This window comes from Pongo abelii, chromosome 5 (genome assembly GCF_028885655.2).
Source record: "Pongo abelii isolate AG06213 chromosome 5, NHGRI_mPonAbe1-v2.0_pri, whole genome shotgun sequence".
Classification (NCBI taxonomy): Eukaryota; Metazoa; Chordata; class Mammalia; order Primates; family Hominidae; genus Pongo; species Pongo abelii.
The window spans coordinates 21,050,877-21,069,491 of NC_071990.2; the positions used below are offsets into that span (position 1 = coordinate 21,050,877).

Below are 18,615 nucleotides of genomic sequence, written 5' to 3' on the forward strand. Positions count from 1 at the left end.
TTTTGTAGAGATGGGGTTTCACCATGTTGCCTAGGCTGGTCTCAAACTCCTGGGCTCAAGAGATTACAAAGTTCTGGGATTGCAGACATGACTCACTGCGCCTGGCTATTTCCCCTTTATTTCTTTACTCCGGAAATGTTCAAAACAGGGGAACTCTGTCCATTTTTATTTAAAGTTACTTAATCATTCTCCCTTCCCTAATCTCCCAAATAGAGCTGATTATAATACCCATTCTCACCAGTTTGTTATAAAAATTAAGTAACTTTTTATATAAAGTAATGTGCTACATAACAATATTTCGGTCAATGACAGACTGCGTATATGTTGGTGGTCCCATAAGATTATAATACTGTATTTTTACCATACCTTATCTGTGTTTAGATATGTTTAGATACACAGATACCATTGCATTTCAGTTGCCTGCAGTGTTCAGTACAGTAACATGCTGCACCCGTTTATAGCCTAGGAACCATAGCCTGTACCATATAGCCTAGGTGTGTAGTAGGTTTATGTAAGTACACTCTGTGATGTTCGCACAACAGCAAAATCACCTAATGACACCTGTCTCAGAAACATAGCCCCATTTAAGTGATGCATGACTATATTTCAAATAGATAAATAATTCCTGGGCCATAGTAGTCAATTTAAAAATGTTTGTAAATATTTGTTGTTGAAGAGTATCACTTTAGAGTTATGATGTACTTTTGACATTTGGCTAGATAGGAAAGAAAGGTGCAGTCCAAGTGAGGGGATCCCCAACATCTACTGTAGAGAGACCAACAAAGCATGTTCGTTTGCCAGTTGGTAAACTGGTTTGGTTTTAGAAGAAAGTACAGTTGGGAAGTTGTGAAAGAACAGCCTGGATAATTAGGATGAATTCAGATTTTTGCGGGACTTAGAAGTTATGCCTGTTCGTTTGTACTTGGGGTAGCAAATAAATAAGCTGTTGCAATATTTTCCCAATAGGATAAGGTGATGAGAACAATGTAATAGTGACCATTGATGAGATCAGCACTGGCAATGGAAATAAAGAGGAAGGGCAAGCATAGGAGACTTGCTGAGATATTTCTTTTTTAACTAGTGCTTGACTAGTGATAAAGGATGGAACAGATGAGTTAATGTTGACTGAAAGTTTTTTTAACCTGAGTGGCCAGAAAACCGTTGACATCATAGAAGAAAAGATACACAAAACCTTAGAAGGGAGAGAGTAGGGATGGGTGGACATGGAGGATAGGCTTTAAGGGGACCTGGAGAGGAGGATGGGAAGGTTAAGAGAATCTAAGGAGAGAAACATATGGAATAGTTTCCAAATCAGTATAAAACCCAAGCTACAGAAAAAGTGTTGCAAGAGAAGGCCTTGGCATATTGTCATTTTCTTGGAATGCCCTCCCTGCCCGCCTAGCTGGCTACGATCACTGCTGTATCTGTCCCAGTACTCACTTCACTATAGAAGATGTGCTCTGTGAAAGTAGTAGCCATAGCCCCAGAACCTGGCATGTCACAGGTGCACAGTATATATTTCTCAAATGAACAGTTAGGAAGAGGATGGTTAACAGTGGCCAATACAGTAAATAGGTCAAGTTGAATTAGGATAGAAAATAACGTTAGTGGATTTGCCAGTGATGAAATCATAATTTCATCAGCATGCTGGGGCAGGAGCCAGGTTACAGAGGGTTTACCAGGAAGCTAATAGTGAGGAAGCAGCAGCAGCAGCAGCAGCAGCAGCTGTGTTCTGCTCCTCCAAAAGTCTGCAAAGGAAAATATCTGGAACCAGCTAGGGAAAGAGGATGGTGGAGTTAGGCAAGATAAGTTGGGTTGATTTGTTCCTTAATAAAGGTGAGCCTGAATTACAAGGGAAGAGTGTGACAATGCTATAGAAAGAAGCAGGGACAAAAACAAAGCCCATCAGGAGTTCTAGAAGAATGAGATCTAGCTATAAAGAAAACAGCAAGATTCCAGTTCCTCAGAATCTGGAAGGAAGATACAGAAGATGAAGACGAAATTCTGCTGTTGCCATTGCCAGATGGTCTCCATCTTCTCAGTTAAGGAGCAGTGTTATCGTCTGTATCCACTTGTTGGCTCTGTAACTTTTATGAGTTCCATCTTTACCTTTGTGCTATCATTGTCTTATCACTGGAGAATCTAGCAACCTTTAACGATTTTTAATAAAAAATATTTATGAAATAAAAATTAATGTTTGGAATTATACCTGTTTCGTTTCAAATAAGTGGCCAATTAAAGCAGCTCATAGATCAGCTGGACTGATAGGTTATTATTTTACCAGAAATGAATACAGTTTTCTAAAGCACGCATGTAGCTTGATAATAACAGTGATCTGTACCTAATAAAGCTAGCCAAAGCACTAAGGAAAACATTTTTCTATTAAATCAGGCCAACACAAACTGCCTACAAGTTTAACACATCAAAGACTTGTTCGTGTGAATATAGGGTTAGTTTAGTACAGCTGTTTGTTCATCCAAGCAAAAAATGGATAATCTAGTCTCAGCAAATTATTTTTGTTGCTGTTATTTTTTTAAAAAATCTTGCTTTGACTTGATAAATACAAAGTAATCAAATATGAACTATTCACGTTTGACATTTTCCCTTTCTAAATAAAAGGCACAAGGTGTAAAAATTCATTTTAGGAATCTTATTTGTGAATTGTAAACTCAATTACTTTTGAAATCTTTTAATCTGTAAAGTTTACACTGTGGTAGATTGTCTACATATCACATGTGAAGAGATAATTTTTTTCCTGGGGTCCATTTAATGAAATAGAGCAAAACGGAGACACCATATTAAGAACTCTTGCTATGGAAATATTTATTAATTTTTGTGCATGTTGATATTTGTGCTTGAGGTTCAATATGGATTTTATTTTAGCATATTCTTCTCTATCAACAGCAATCTTAGCTAATCACAGGAATGTATAATCAAATATTGCTTCAAGAGTAAATTCCTCAGTAAATAAGATTCTGAAACCAATGACTGAAGACTGGGCCTGTTTAAAACCCCCGCAAATTCTCTTTATAGGATTATTCAGAGTAAAGCATGGGAAATCTCTGAGACAAAGCACATCTAGTCTCTTACCCTGCTGGGGATCTCCTACACACTTTTTACTATTTAAAATATTATTTAGTACCCATAGATTTTGTTTCAAGTGTAGCTCATATTTGAGAGAAAAATTTTCCTTGTACATGTAGTTTAAACTATTCAGGATCATTAGAAAACATCTAAGGGTCAGCAAGCTTGTGTGTGTATATGTGTGTTTATCAAGAAAGAAACAGATTTCTACAGATTTTTTATTGATAAACTATAAAATATATTAATACAGTACAATTTTAAAAATATAGGTCTGTTACTAAGAAGAATGAAATGATTTTATTTGGGATAACCATTCACTTATTGAAGTTCAAAGTTTAGTGTGCCCCGTCATCAAAATCAGTTGTCTATATTGATTTGTCAGTGCTGATGGGTAATGAGATTTTGCATATTTCATCTTTGAAAAATGTATTTTCACACAGATTCTTGCTGCCAAACACTGATACCAATTCATGATATCAGCATAACATGGTTTTAACTGAGCATTTAGCATTTGGAAGGCATTTGCAGACTTCTGTTAGATTCTACTTCCTCTATTTGTCTTTTATCAGATCAATCACTTGCAATTGATGGTTAGATGGAAGCGCCACTCAATTGCACAGTTAAATGGATTTTTAAATATTAACATTTCCTTTGCGCTTGCATCAAGATCTGAAAAATGCTGTTGGATATGTGGTTTGGTCTCAGAAAATATATCTGCTCCAAATTTGTTTTGGAGTGGAGAGCACGCTTAATGCTTTAACTTTGACAGCATGGTAACTGTGTAAAGCAGCTTGACATTACTTGGGATTTAAACATTAGTTGTTGTTAAAAATAATTTTATTGCAGTATTCATTTTGCATAAAAGCAAAATTTTTCCATGTAACTTCAGGTTGAACACATTAAGAAACATTAAGTCTGTAACAGAAGCTAGTTTAAAAGTGTTTGATAGTAGTGGTTGAAGGCAGGTCTTCCTACTGAGGAAAAATTTCAGTCTCAGCCATGAGCCCAATAAATCACAATAAAAACTTACCACTACTAAACCATCAAAGTATGGTGTGGCAGAGCAAGTCAAGGTGTTAAGCTTCTGTTTCTGACAAAAATTTGTAGAAGCGATGGAAGTTAAGTCTTTGAGAATGAAACCTACTGTTGATACTAGTGGCTCAAGGACGTATGAGATTCAATATTTTCCAAAGTGTCTGCTGATGAATAACACCATCAGCTTACATTTTCACAAGCTTTTGTAAATTAATTTACTTAAGCCTTTTTGTGTTTCACACATTTTTAGCCACCATCAGTTGTAACATATAGCAGATTCCACTTCAGGTTGTGATGAATTAGCGTTTTCTCAACCTCTTTGAAAATATTCTTGCCTGTAGTTAATCTGTGCAAACTATTCATGAAGGCTAATTTTCATTCACTTTAATTTTGGTATTCACCTCACTAATAGACAACAACTTAGCAGCGTTGGTGACATCTGTCAATTCATCAAAGCCAAGGAAAAATACAAAATCATTTGCTTTGTTTTCTGGTTGACTGTTGGTGTTGGTCCTGATGTCTTCAACTAAGTATGTATAGAACATTGAGAAGGGAAAGGTAGTGAGAGGAGATTAGACAAGAGGATTCGGATTATCATGGGCCTTATTTGCTCATCATTGATAAAGTTTGGAGATGTATCTTCTAGAACATTGATTTTTTTGGACTTTTTTTATTTGTTTGCTTGTTCTCATTCATGATGTTTTAATGGGGGGAAAAATCTAAAAGGGAAACCCAATATGTGAAGTTAATCTAACACTGTTTTGATGGAAAAGTCAGGAAGTAGAAGGCCTAGAACCCCACAAGCTCTTTCCCTTTCCCACAGAAGTTTGAAAACCATTGTTTTTAGCACAGAGTAAAAAATAGCAGTTTTACAGCGGGGGAATATGTGATAAGATGTGCTTGGAGCAGAATGCCTTTGCATTACAGGAGAAAGGGGCAGGATGCTTGTTTGATCACCAGTTATGTATTAAACACTGAACTATTTTAAAACACCATTTTATTTAATCTTCATGGGAACATAATCAATATGTATTACCACCATTTTATAAAATGAAGAAAGTATAATTCAAATACATAGTTATGGGTTGGTTTATTTCTTAAGTTCTATCAGTTACAGGATCTCAAGTCTCTGGAACAGTGCTGCCCAATAGAGCTTTCTGCAGTGATGGAAATATTCTATATCTGTGCTGTGGAACATGGTGGTGCCTAGCCATATGTGGTGTCAAATACCTGAAATGTGGCTAGTGCAGTTGAGGAACTGCATCTTTAATTTTATTTGCTTTTCATTCATTTTAATTTAACTAGCCATGTGTAGCTTCCCCCTACTGTATTGGATAGTTCAGCTCTAGATTACACTATCATTCAAACTGATTCATTCTCCAGTAATTCTGCCTTACTTTGCCACTAAAGATTATGCGATTTACATTTACTTAATTTTGTTAAATGTGTCACATAAATATTTAATTTCACCTATTACAGATACAAGTTGACAATCAGATCTCAATAAATATTATTTATGGAATTTGGGTTTTCTTTCTTAGAAAGGGAGCTAGTAACTCTTTCATTGACTCATTGATGTGTATTAAGTGCCTACTTTGTGTCAGGCACCTGAGCTCTGGACCCTGGGAATATTGTAACATGAAAGACAAGCATGATTACAGTCCACAAGGAATTTAATTGCCCTAGTGGAGAAGACTTAGAAATAACAAGCAGTTATAATGGAACATTAAAAAATACAAGGGAGTTTGGCAGCTTGGAAAGGCCACTGAAGATACTCTAACTTGAAGGAAGCTTTCCCGGAGGAAAAGTTCTTTAAGTAGAGGCCTGAACAGAGGAGAGTTTAGCTCTGTCAAATAGATTTAGAGGAGCAGTAAGAAAAATATTGTGTGTGTGGAGGCCAGTAGGCTAGAAGGCATGGGGATTTAGGAAGGGAATTGAAGCTCAATGGTGCTGAACTGCAGTGTGTGGGATACGGAGCCCCTGTGATAGATTCTGTAGGGGTCAGACTTCTGAGCACACAGCAAGGCTGGGGGCAGAAGGGAACAGAATAATCAGCACACACTATAAACCTAGAAGATATTTAGAATTTTAACAGAAAGTAAAAATTTTTTACAAAGGTATTCAGAGATCTCTTTTTTGTACCAATCTGAAATTACTTTTAAAATGGTCATTCCTTTTTTCTTAAACTGCTCTAACTTATCATAGCAAGCTTGTCCAACCCACAGCCTAGGACAGCTTTGAATGCAGCCGAAAACAAATTTGTAAACTTTCTTAAAATATTGTGAGTTTTTTTGTGATTTTTTTTTTTTTTAGTTCATCAGCTGTCATTAGTGTTAATGTATTTTATGTATGGTCCAAGACAATTCTTCTTCCAGTGTGGCCCAGAGAAGCCAAAATATTGGACACCCCTTCTATAAAGGTTAATTTGAAAGATGGCCAGTGTATAAGGCTTTTTTCAGTTGTCCATTTATTTAATTTTTACTTTTCTCATCTATGAATGGAGAAAATATTATCCAGTATATCTAACGCTGGTTTCAGTAATAGCATTACCTACCTAGGTGTGAATATTCAAGAGCCAGTATTATATATTTATTCTCACATTCAGCTTCTTCATTGAGAGCTGAGTCTTCAAAAACTGCCTGCACATGTATTGTGTAAGTCAGGGGTCCCCAACCCCCAGGACACAGACTGATACCAGTCCATGGCCTGTTAGGAACCGGGCCACTCAGCAGGAGGTGAGCAAGCATTACTGCCCAAGCTCCGCCTTCTCTCAAATCAGCTATGTTATTACATTCTTACAGGAGCATGAACCCTATTGTGAACTGCGCATGTGAGGGATCTAGGTTGCACATTCCTTATGAGAATCTAACACCTGATGATCTGAGGCGGAACAATTTCATCCTGAAACCATCTCCCCAAACCCCTAAGTCCATGGGAAAAATGTCTTCCAGGAGACCGATTCCTGATGCTAAAAAGTTTGGGGACTGCTGGTATAAGTAGTATAAACTTAACACATGATGACATTGATATTAATATTAGGAATTTCACTCAGCAATTAGTTTTCTTGTTTCTGTACTGTTAACCTAATGGAGAATGGGCAAGCCATCATTACCATTACCTTTAACAGCTCAACAGTAAGCTTTATTGATAGTGAGAACCAGGATAAAAATTATCACCTTGTGGAATATGGAGAACATTTACAGGTCAGTACCTTTGTACCTGTATTTTTGTATGTTTATTTCCTCACTAAACACTGAAGAACTTCAGAGTTCTAAAAGGCTTTGATTAACTTTAACTTTTGGAAGCATTTCTGTAAAATATGGAATCAGAACCGTATCATGCCTGTAAGAATCACTCAAATTTTTTTTTAGAGAAATGCAAAGTATGATTGAAACATGGGGGACTGAGCCATATGAACTAATGTCAGTCACTAGACATGCCATATAATTTTTTCTATTTTGTTGTCTACTATTCCATTTTTTCTGTCCATGCATGACAGTTTTAATGTTGTATGTGGAGGAGTTGTGAAAAATTAGTGTAGTTTCAGTGGCTGATTTTATGCAGTAAACATTAAGTCAGTTCCCATGAACAGCCCCCTGGTGCAACCCTTAATAAATGCAAACTTTATTTTTAGTACTGACCTTTCGTAATGTGAGCCTTGATCCGTTGAGATGCTGTTCACTTTTGATGCATCTCCAAATCCCTTTTTTTATGCATTTTAAATCAACACACGCTTGCTCTGAATTTATGCATGTGGATAGACGGAGATGTAATTTAAACACATCTGTTCAAATATGCATTTCAGATCAACTTGGTGCCGATTCTCATAATACGATGGAGTTTTTGACGGGTATTATATCCCTAAAGTACACAACAGATGGTATTTATTAGAGACTGAATAGAAATGAAGTTTAAAGATGTTGAGCTTTTTGTCTTAAGTCACTCATTTTTTAGTCATAAAAAATAATGGGCTGAAGTCTTGTATCCCTATGATAAAGCTTTGTGTGAGACTGTTTTCTTTGAGATGAATGTCTCTTAGTCAAGTTGAGATTAACTATATATTTTTGTTGAGGAGACACCCTCACCAGGAAAAGTTAGATCAGAAAGGAGTAAATAATAGGTTATTACCAATTAGATACTAGCTACAATTAATACTTAAGTTGTGTAAATTATTGATTTAAATAGATTAAATAGCTTCACTAAAAATTTGTATTTAATTTAGGCACATGTCAATGAGTAATTTCAAATTTATTAAAATATTATTATACTTTGGGGTCATTATTTCAGTGCCTAAAACAATATTTTAAAAGTAATCTTCAAAGCTAACTTTTTCTCCCCAAATACTTATACTAAGAATAAATGACATAATATACCTATGATATACTGGCCTAAAATTAGTGTACAGAAATTAATTGCATTGAATAATACATAGACATGCATTGTTCTTTCCCTAATTCCTCACTTCCCTCTCTTTTTCAAGCATTGTGCCCACATCTGCCTTTTTGCCCACACCTGAAGATGAGAAACTGATAAGACTGCAGTTGCCCATGAATGATAAGCCCTCCAGGAGGGACCAGTAATTGTTGCAGGGTTTTCAGAGCTGTAAGAACTAGCTCTTAACACTTATTTTTCTCTCCAGAGCTTATAACATTGGGAACCAGTTCCAAAGAGCTGGATCAAGGATAAGAAACAAAATCTATATATGCATGCCTTTTTCTTGCATTTGATAGGAAGCTGTGTTCTCATGCCTGCAATCAGATGCAAGTAAACCAGACTGAGATTACTTGCAAGCTATTATTGACTTCTATACACAACACCACAAATAAATCTTTTTCTCATAGATTTAGAGAGAGTGCAAAAGGAAACAGGTGATTTGTGAGGTAACCTGCCGTTATGTTAGGTAGTAATAGAAAACATTTTAAAATATTTGAAATAATATAATTGCTTTGCACTGGGAACACGTACATGAATAAAAGATGTTAGCAGGTGTCCTGCTAGTATGGAATCTCATGCTGTTGTATTTATTGGAAATATGAACACCATCAGCAGATTTAAATTTGTAAAAAGTAATCAAAACAGAAGGATTGAATTAAAAAACTCAGGCTTAAATCTTGTAATTCCTTAAACCAGATTTTCAATGTAATAAAATACAGTTTTTGTATCAAATTACCTTTCTATCTTAGATTATTTTTTCAGTGTTACTCTGAAAATCTTTTTTTTTTTTTGGTATTCTGGATTATTTTATTTAAAATACTTTCTTACACAACATATAATACTTGCCTATCATATTTGGTACTGGATAATTTGATAAAGGTTTTTGTATAGCATTTAAAATTTTTGATGAATAGGGATTTAATGTTTAGTATATCTTTGGACTGTAATTTATGTGGTTAGTAGCATACAGTCTGGTAAAATCACGTAACATCAAATCAAAGTCCAAAGAAACATTTCCTTCATGTTTCATGTGTATCAGTAAAATTGCTTTTGATAAAATAAGTTACATGGATAACACAGGTTTAGCTATTTACAGAGATTCTCTTTTCAAATCTTTGATGTGGGACTTAATTTTGAGGGACATATTCTAAGGGTAGAGGATATTTGGTACGCATTTTGAATCTGGTAAGTAAAAAATAGTCATCTAGAATGCAATTTGTTTCCTGGTGAAAGTGATTTTCTTCATTTCTTTTTGTGCTATTTTTATACCTTTAAATGTTTTAACTACCAGGGAAAATTTCTAGTTGAGGCACTCAAGTTTTAATCCATCTTGAGTCTGCTGCAGCTCCTTCCCAATGTCTCTTACAAATTAAATACATAAATCCCATGTATTGGTCTTCTATCTAATATTTTAACTGTACACCCCCATTTCCCACCCACCCTACTCCACCACCATACCACCATTCACCCCTGTCTCTGCTTCTCTACTAACAAACACTGTTTTAGAACCTCACTGCGCATGAAGCACCAGGGAGGTAAAAGCTGGATGTAACGTGGTCCCTGCCCTACCTGCACTTATAGTTCATCTCTTACACAACTAACACCTCTCTAGTGGCACTGGGTACTCTGGTAGGTGTCTTGGTTAACGGCCTCTCCTTCCAGTCACGTCCAAGCTTAAAATCCTAGAATCATATTCACTCCCTTTTTACTGTCTCCACTTCCTTCTACCACCACCTGCCTCCACTCAAGTCAGTCACCTAATCAGCCACCATTTCCAATGATTACACCTCTTCTTACACTCCTTCCCCTACCCACCCCACTGTCACTATCCTATTTGACGCCAGTACTATCTTGTATTCTATCACGTCTGTTTCATCGATCTCATTCTTAAGATATTTCCAGAATCATCTTACTGATGTACAGCTTCAAATGTTTTGCTCCCCACAAAAGCCTTTGATAGCTCCTTTTCCCCAAACTTGTATACGCTGGTCCTAACCTCCTTGTGAGCTATATTACGATACTCCCATTCATAGGCCCTGCATCCTATGGTGTTTGTTTCTTTTTACCTGAACGCCTCTGCTCTGGCTTTTCTTTCTGTTGAGAGTATATAAAAAATAGACATAGAGATACTAATAGTACCTACTTTATGGGAGTGCTTAGGAGGATCACGTGAGTTAATATATGGAAAGCACTTGAACCTCACACAAAATGCATCATAAATGTTTCTCATAACTGTTAATGTTATTATCACTACCACAACTACCACTTCTACTACTACTGCTGGTGTACACCTAACTTAGCGTTAAGTGAGGTTTTTGAGGGAAGGTATAGCATCTTGTTGTCTTTAGCACATAGCACAGTTATAGAGCATAGAATGTCTTCCTTCCATGATATTGGTTAAATTATCTGTCAGTTTAATTGATGGTGTTGGTTAATTGAATTTTCCTCAGGATCAAAGCCCAAAGTAAGTCTTCTGCCCACATCACATATGTGTGTGTGTGTGTGTGTGTGTGTGTGTGTGTATGTATGTATATGTACAAATGATTCAGTATGTGGGGGATCTACATGAACATTTAAGGTTCTTTCAGACTCCAAAAATCTACATGATGCTGTTTCTTCATTTCCATTTTACTCTACTTAGAGATATTTTGTAGGCAACACTTGTAAGGATACTCCCAAGACTACTCTTCTCTCCTTTTGCAAAAAGCATGCTAGGCTCACTTAAGAAAAAACTCATATCTTCATGCTTTCATCATTTGTCTCTGCACTTTTATGGCTCTGAAAGTTATTCATCATCCCTATTTTAGTGGCATTACATGCCTTTGCATTTTGCTGTCTCAGAGTCATTTCCTTGTTACTTTCTGTTGTATTCGGTTTCTTTATGTTAACATGTTTTAAAAATAACATCATGGAATTAAAAGCAATTCTTATTCAGGGCTACCTAGAGAATGTGACTTTGTCTTTAGGAGGAAATCACTTTGTACAGGAAGCGTATTGTCACAGTGTATACAGCACTGTGTCTTGGACCTTTAGCTGTGATATAGTCATTAGTTGTGTTTTGCCACCCCAGGTTTCTTCATTTGCTTTTCTCATCAGAAATTGATTTTGTTAAAGCTGTTTGCTAAAGGAAATGTTTGCTGTAATTGGAGCTACATACATAGATTGAAGTGGAATATAAATTCTATTGATGTCATACTTTGTTTCAGTTAATTTAAGCACATTCTACATTAGGAGGGCAATCTGTGATCCTGTTATACCGTGTTGTACCCAAAAACCTCTGTAGTTTTTCCTTTCATCTTTTCTTTTTCCTCCCTGTGTTATTCTTTGATTTTATCTTCTCTAATTCTCTAAGGCCCATAATTCTCTTTATTCCTCGACATCTCCTCATCCCACCCTTCCCTCTTGTATTGAGCCTGGCACGGTTGGTCACATTACTCTTTACCTCCACTGGTGGCTAGAAATCCTGTTGAGCCCTCTGTTACGCTCTGATTCTGCTTTCTTGCCTCTTGCTTGTAAGTATTCAGTTATCATTGATGGGACTGAATCAAATTGTCTTTAACTCAAGCCTTCATTCTAATAGACTTTACCACTCTGATACCTGGCTGGCTGATAGCATCACACACATTTATACACTTGCTTCTTACGTTGGTGGTCACAGACAAAACTTTCTCCTTTACCAGGTTCTCTAAGTTCATAGCCCAAAACCCTTTCACAGATGCCAAAATTATTCTTAATAATGACATTATTGTTAATTTTTATAAATGCTAACTTTATGTTGACATAGTATAATTAATCATTAGTATTTATAGTTAGTAAATTATTAATGATTCTTCTAAATATTCAGTTGAGCTGGTTTGAAAGGCAATAGTTTTCAAGTCCTGGTTTCTCTGTGCCAACACTTCACTTTTCTAAACCTCTGTAAGCTAAACATATCCCCCTTCCTTCTCAGAAGGTTGTTTTGATGTCTCCGTGTCTTAATCCATTTGTGCTGCTGTAACAAAATACCTGAGACTGCGTAATTTATAAACTATAGAAATTTATTTCTCACAGTTCTAGAGGCTGGGAAGTCTACGATCAAGGCACCAGCAGGTTCATTGTCAGGAGAAGGCTCATTCCTCGCAGATGGCACTGCCCGGCTTCTTCAAATGGCGGAAGGGAGGGAGGGACAAGAAAGAGTGCTTCCTTCAGCCTTGCCCTTTCATAAGGCTCTGCCTTCATGATGTCATCACTTCCCAAAGACCACACCTCTATTAATACTATAGCATTGCGGATTCAGTTTCAACATAGATTTTGAATGGGACAGCATCATTCAAACCATAGCACTTGGCGAAATAGCACAGAAAAAGGACTATAGCATGTGACCTTCTTTGGGTTTTTATGGTCATTAGCTAGATCGGAATGATATGGCAGGCAGGAATACTTTGGTTTGTGTGCCTGGCAGTGACTGTTCAGGACTTGGTATCAAGCACCGCTATAGTTACCTAAATAATCCTCAGATTCTTTTGCCAAAAATGATGTAATCAGTGCTACTTTCTAGACCTTGCATGGTTTGGGACATGAGCATGAGGTAAAGTGTTAAAAATTAACAAGATGTGTTTGTTTTCTCCCTGACTCTGAGTCAGGGGCTAGTTGTACCTATTAACATTTCTACTCCCATGGGCTCCTGTCTGCCTTTCCCTTATTTAGAGGCATCACTGAAAATGTGCGTGATGAAATCTGAACTTGCATGAATATCTCCTTGTTGGCTGCTAGCACAGATGTGTTATCTGGTGAGGATTTTTTTCTAGATTTCTTTCCGCTGGCTAAAACAGCAAATGCGTAAGTAAAGCACTAGGAGTCAGAGATCCTAATTCCAGGCCTTTTCTACTGTAAACTAGCTCTGTGTCCATGGACAAGTGACCTTATCCTCAGTGCCCTTGTTTTTTAATATGAGAATAACAATCTGATAATGGAGGGGTGCGGAGAAAATAACCTTATGTGGGTATTTTTATTTAGTAGTTGTGTGGGTCATCCGATGGCATCTCAAGTCACTGTTCAATGACACCTGATAGTCATTGTTTCTGAGAAAGGGGGCCTTTTGGAACAAATGCATCTGGCACTATTCAACATTCACTGCCCTCCATCAGTGGGAGGCAGCTTATTATTTCAGATCACAGACAGGAAGGACTCAGATCCTGACTCTGCTGCTTATTGCTGTGTGACATTGGGCAGCTTACATAACCTTTCTGTGTGTCCACTGCCATGTCTGTAAACTGAGGAAAATATTGCATATCTCACTGATTACTCTGAGGATTAAATGAGTTGATATATGAAAAGAGTGCCTTCCACATTCTTAGTTCAGAGAGGCTGGTGTTAGAAGATGCCACACTATTAACCTGATAATTAGCTAATTCACATGTGACTAATGTTATTTCCTTCCCTCAGTGACTTTGGGGATGGTTGCAGTGTCCTGATATTCTGTAATATAGCGGCTTTGTTCTTGAGTTTTAAAGTGTTTCTTGGCATAGGGTCCGCTACCACCAGCATTCAAGCCATGCCCAGCATTCCAGCACTGCTGCCTGGGTATGTAAGAAGAAGGGGGCAGTGGGTAGTGGGCTCCCTTGGAGCCGCTGTTGTGGCAAGAAAGGACTTCGGTCACTCACAGTCAGGAAGAGCCTAGGAGTGCTTTGCAGGTCAGTGAAGCCTGTCCTAGGCAGTGCACATGGCTGTGGGGAGCTGCGAAGCAGCTTCAGCTGACAGGCCAGCCAGGCGTGGCGTGAGACAGAACGGAGCTGCTCCTTTTGAGGCAGAGATTTTGGCCAAATGTGGATCCAAGAGGCAGTGTCATAAAAAGTGACAGGGCCTTCACATAAAAGCTACAACGTCTAACAAACAGACACATTTCATGTGAGTTTCACAGGGAAAGGGCTCTTGGCCACCTGCCACCTCCCTGCCACAGCAGCCCCCATAGATGCTGACTGTTGAGAACCTTGTCGAGAACATATCATCCAGTTAACAAAGAGTTTAGAATGACGAGACTTATACCCTTCAAAAATAGACGCAAGCAACTGTAACCTAGAATTAGAATGAAATCTCCACTTCATCTCCTCCTCGTAAACCTTGCTTCAACCTTAAAGACGCCGTCTTGTACCCCTTTCCCCAAAATTTTAACTGAAAGTTGCAAATAAATTCAAGTTATTCAAAATAAGCATTGACCAAATGTTCTGATTAATTCTAAAAATAGAAATTGAGGGTGAAACAATTCTTAGTTAACTGATTTTTTTTTTTTTTTTAAAGAGATGGAGTCTCACCATGTTGCCCAGGTTGGCCTTGAACTCCTAGGCTCAAGTAATCCTTCCATCTCAGCCTCATGAGTAGCTAGGACTACAGGTGTGTGTCACTGAGCCAGGGAAAGAGAAAGTGGAAATTCAAAGGGCTTTGTAGATGACAGCTTCTCTTTGGAGAAAGGCTAGGCAGATGGTGCTGAGAAGCCAGGCGCTGGAGCCAACTTGTACTGCTCACAATGATAGTATCCCCTTTTTCCTAAAGAGAAGCCATCATTTATAAAGCCTTGTGATTCTCCACTTTATCCTTTCCCACCAGAGCTAACCTCTAGGACTTAAAGGAAAATTTTGAAATTGGTATTAGTCAAAACAGGGATTAATCATTGATCTCTTGGTGAATAAAGCCTATTGCTTTCTTAAATTCATGTGTTCATCTTACTGTCTGTTTTTCCAAGTTCTCCCAAGCATTTTACCTTTAAGTCAGTGGGCACTTTATTGAGCCTCAACTGTCTGTGTGGCTGTTGCCTCATTACTACAGAGTGTAGGAATGTGAATATGACCCCATCCTTGTCCACCAGGTGCTTACAGTTTATTAGGAGGCATAAGGCAAGAAAACAGATGTAAAAAATGTCAGGAAGATCATAACAGGGACTTCATAGAGGTACAAAGGAGGAACTGTGAATGAATTAAGATGCTGAGAGAAAATCAAGAAAAATTTCATCGGAGAGGTGGCCCAGGGTATGTCAGTAGTATGGATAGGGGATTGTACAGTAGGATTGCTCAGAGAGGAAGTATTCTGATTTCAGTGAGTAGTTTGGATAGGGGATTGTACAATGGGATTGCTCAGAGAGAAAGTATTCTGATTTGAATCATATCAATCGGAATTGGGTGATAATGGAAAGGTTGATTAGGGCTACATTTTGGAGAGCATTATATATACCCACTGGCCCTCAACTCACCCTGGAGTGTTCCTGGGAGTTCTTATCAAAAATTAGAGTCGTGGACCTGGTTGGTTAGAATCTCAGCAGATGATAAATAATTTTGGCTTTGCGGACCATGCAGTTTCTGTTGCAACTGTCACAACTATTCAATTCTGCTTTTGTAGTGAAAGCAGCCATAAACAGTATGAAATGAATGAGTGTAGCTGTGTTCCAATAAAACTTTATTTACAAAATCAGACAACAGCTGGATTTGGCACATGGGCTGTAGTTTGCCAACCTCTGACCTGATCAGGGTAAACTGAATGTAGGGAAAACTGAATTTAAAACAATAAAACACAATAACAAAATGTGCTCAACTCATAAGAAATAAAGTAATTATAAATCTGTGTTTTGATTTAAATGATTTTATAATTTCTATTCCATAAATATAGCTTCCGGTTTCTTTCTCACTTGCTTGCTCTGTGTATGTGTGTGTATATATATATATTTTTTTCCAATTTGTATATATCCCTATTCAGTATTATTTATGATGATGCTATACCAATTGCACTTTAGGATGACATAGGACTTGAAATGTTGTAATGTTTCTGAGTGCTATTTTTTGATAACAACACTTCCATTAAAAGTAATCATTTGCCTAATTTCTTAATAATGGACTGGATATTAGAGGCAACTGCATTTTGACTGTATAATTTTATAAATTATTCTTCCCGAGACCTGATGTTTAGTTACCTTCCAGTTATGTTTTCCCATTAAAGAATGCCATGATCTGGGTTTCAGTCTCTAAGTGGTTTTTTTCGAGGTTTAATTTTAAAAGATTTAAGAAACTTGCCTAACTTTGTAGATTTTGCCCTGTCCTGATATTCATTTAATTGGTTCTGCTAATGTGAAAGCCCTTTCAAATATGAAAAAAAAAAAGCAAGAGAGAAAAGTTGATTATTTCTGTAATTGGATTTTTTTCTTGAATAAAATGATTTCACCCACTTTATCTTTCTGACTTAGGGGTGGGGGTGGAGGATGAGCTTTCTTTTATATTGTAGTCAGAAGCAGACAGAAGAAGGTATAGTCTGTTCCAATGTATCAGAATGGCAGATGGATTTGGGTTGTAATTAATTACTGATGCTGAATATACTCTGGCCCCTACTTTCATTCTCAAATTTAAATTTCCACTGTGTGCAAAATAATTCCATCCAGGAAGAATTCTAATTACTTTAGTAATTATCATCTTATCTCTAAATGGAATTCAGACATTTGCTGTAGTTTATGAATGTTAGAAATGTTTCATTTCCTTTTCACCTTGAATAACAGAAAAATACACATTACTGAATTCAGCTTCATTGAACCTTATAATTCATGTTACCATAGAAACAGAAAAACTCATATAAGAATTGTGTTAGCAGTACCATAGATAGTAAATACCTTCACTTTAACCGGCAGTATCATAAAATGATTTTAATAACAGATGTGTAAAAATTCTGTGAAATTTAATATGATTTCTTTTAAATACTATGACAATATTATCCAGTATGCTTACTTTTAATTTTTAAGGCAATATCTTTGGTCTTATGTAAGGCTTTGTGCTTATTCCAAAATATTTGCTATGGAATGCAAGCATAGTGTTACAGGATAAAAAACTTATTTAACATGGTATTTATTTGATTTTTAGTTAGCAGTGATGATTCATTTGATCTGTGCTTGAAGCCAAGTGATATATTCTGGATTTATACCAGGCTTAGAAATGTAATGGATGACACTAAGTTCTTTGGTGTCATCTCATCCAGTTGTCTCTTATCCTTTTTTTTTTTTTAGCCTATTTGACAGCCACTTTTCTAAGTGTCGGAAACAATTTTTCCATATACTTGATCAATTTGTACCACAAATATTTAATAGTTGGAGTTTGTTGCATTTTAAATTCTCAGAATATTCAGAAATTTGCAGAGCTTGAGCATACCATTTGCCATTTATTCATATATTTCTTCCTTTACTTATGTCATACATTTACCTAGTTTACTTTAAAAAGGTAAAATTGTACCAAATTTAAACTGAATAACCCATCTAGATTTTTATTTTTGCTTATTAAAAGTTTTATTACTTTCAAAGAGAAGGAATCGTTAAAAAACTAACTGCTTCTAAATTTTTTTAGAGAGATACCTTGAAAGGCTATCTTCGATTATAAATATTATGTATCATTAATATGTTAATTGTATGTTAGCATATAGATTTTGCCTAATATTGATTGTAGGCATTTTTTTTCTCAGTTGCTTTGCAAACCGGGGACCTCTGGCCGGCAACGCCCTGCCTGGGCCCCTCTGAGCCACACTAGTGTGCCCCAGACTGCCTGTGTTATAGCTTGTACATGTGTTTGGCGGTTCCCGAGCTCTTGTACTGCACCCAAGAAGGAGGATACACTGGACATTGAAGAGTGAGGAGGGCGGAGAGTTTGTTGAGCAGTGAAACAGCTTTCAGTCAAGAGAGGACATGGGGATAGTCCCCTACCCAAAGGCAGAAAGTTCCTCTCTTGTGGCTGGGTCTGGGGCCTTTTATGGATTCAGAATGGGGAGTGCGTGCTGATTGGTTTGTGAGTATGCAAAAAAGCTTAAAGCGAAGACACCACTCAAAGGTGGGCATGACAGTGTAGAAAGCCAATTAGGAAAGGGTAGGTATATGTAAAATAGATGAAGGGTGGGGATCAATCAGAGGAAAACTTGCCAAACAGGAAGACACATTCTCAGTCCGGTCCAAGGATTTAACTTGTAGCTTGGCTTTCAGGCTTTAAACTGTTTTCCAGCTTGGAGGTGGGGTTTCACTGGGGAACTGCCCCTATCTGCCTGTCACTATCAATATTTGAAAACAATTTC

General features: G+C 37.0%; 1 protein-coding gene and 1 long non-coding RNA gene across 6 annotated transcripts in view; one reads left to right on the forward strand and one right to left on the reverse strand.

Annotated features, from left to right (window-relative positions):
- The window catches only part of CDKAL1 (CDK5 regulatory subunit associated protein 1 like 1), a 715,037-nt gene that overhangs the window by 514,075 nt on the left and 182,347 nt on the right, over positions 1–18,615 (forward strand). The gene's annotated exons all lie outside the window — the stretch shown is intronic.
- The window catches only part of LOC129059897 (uncharacterized), a 59,227-nt gene that overhangs the window by 24,973 nt on the left and 15,639 nt on the right, over positions 1–18,615 (reverse strand). Inside the window, exon 2 of the long non-coding RNA XR_008526066.2 lies at positions 7,761–7,980. This is a non-coding gene — a long non-coding RNA (uncharacterized LOC129059897). The remainder of the gene's footprint in view (positions 1–7,760; positions 7,981–18,615) is intronic.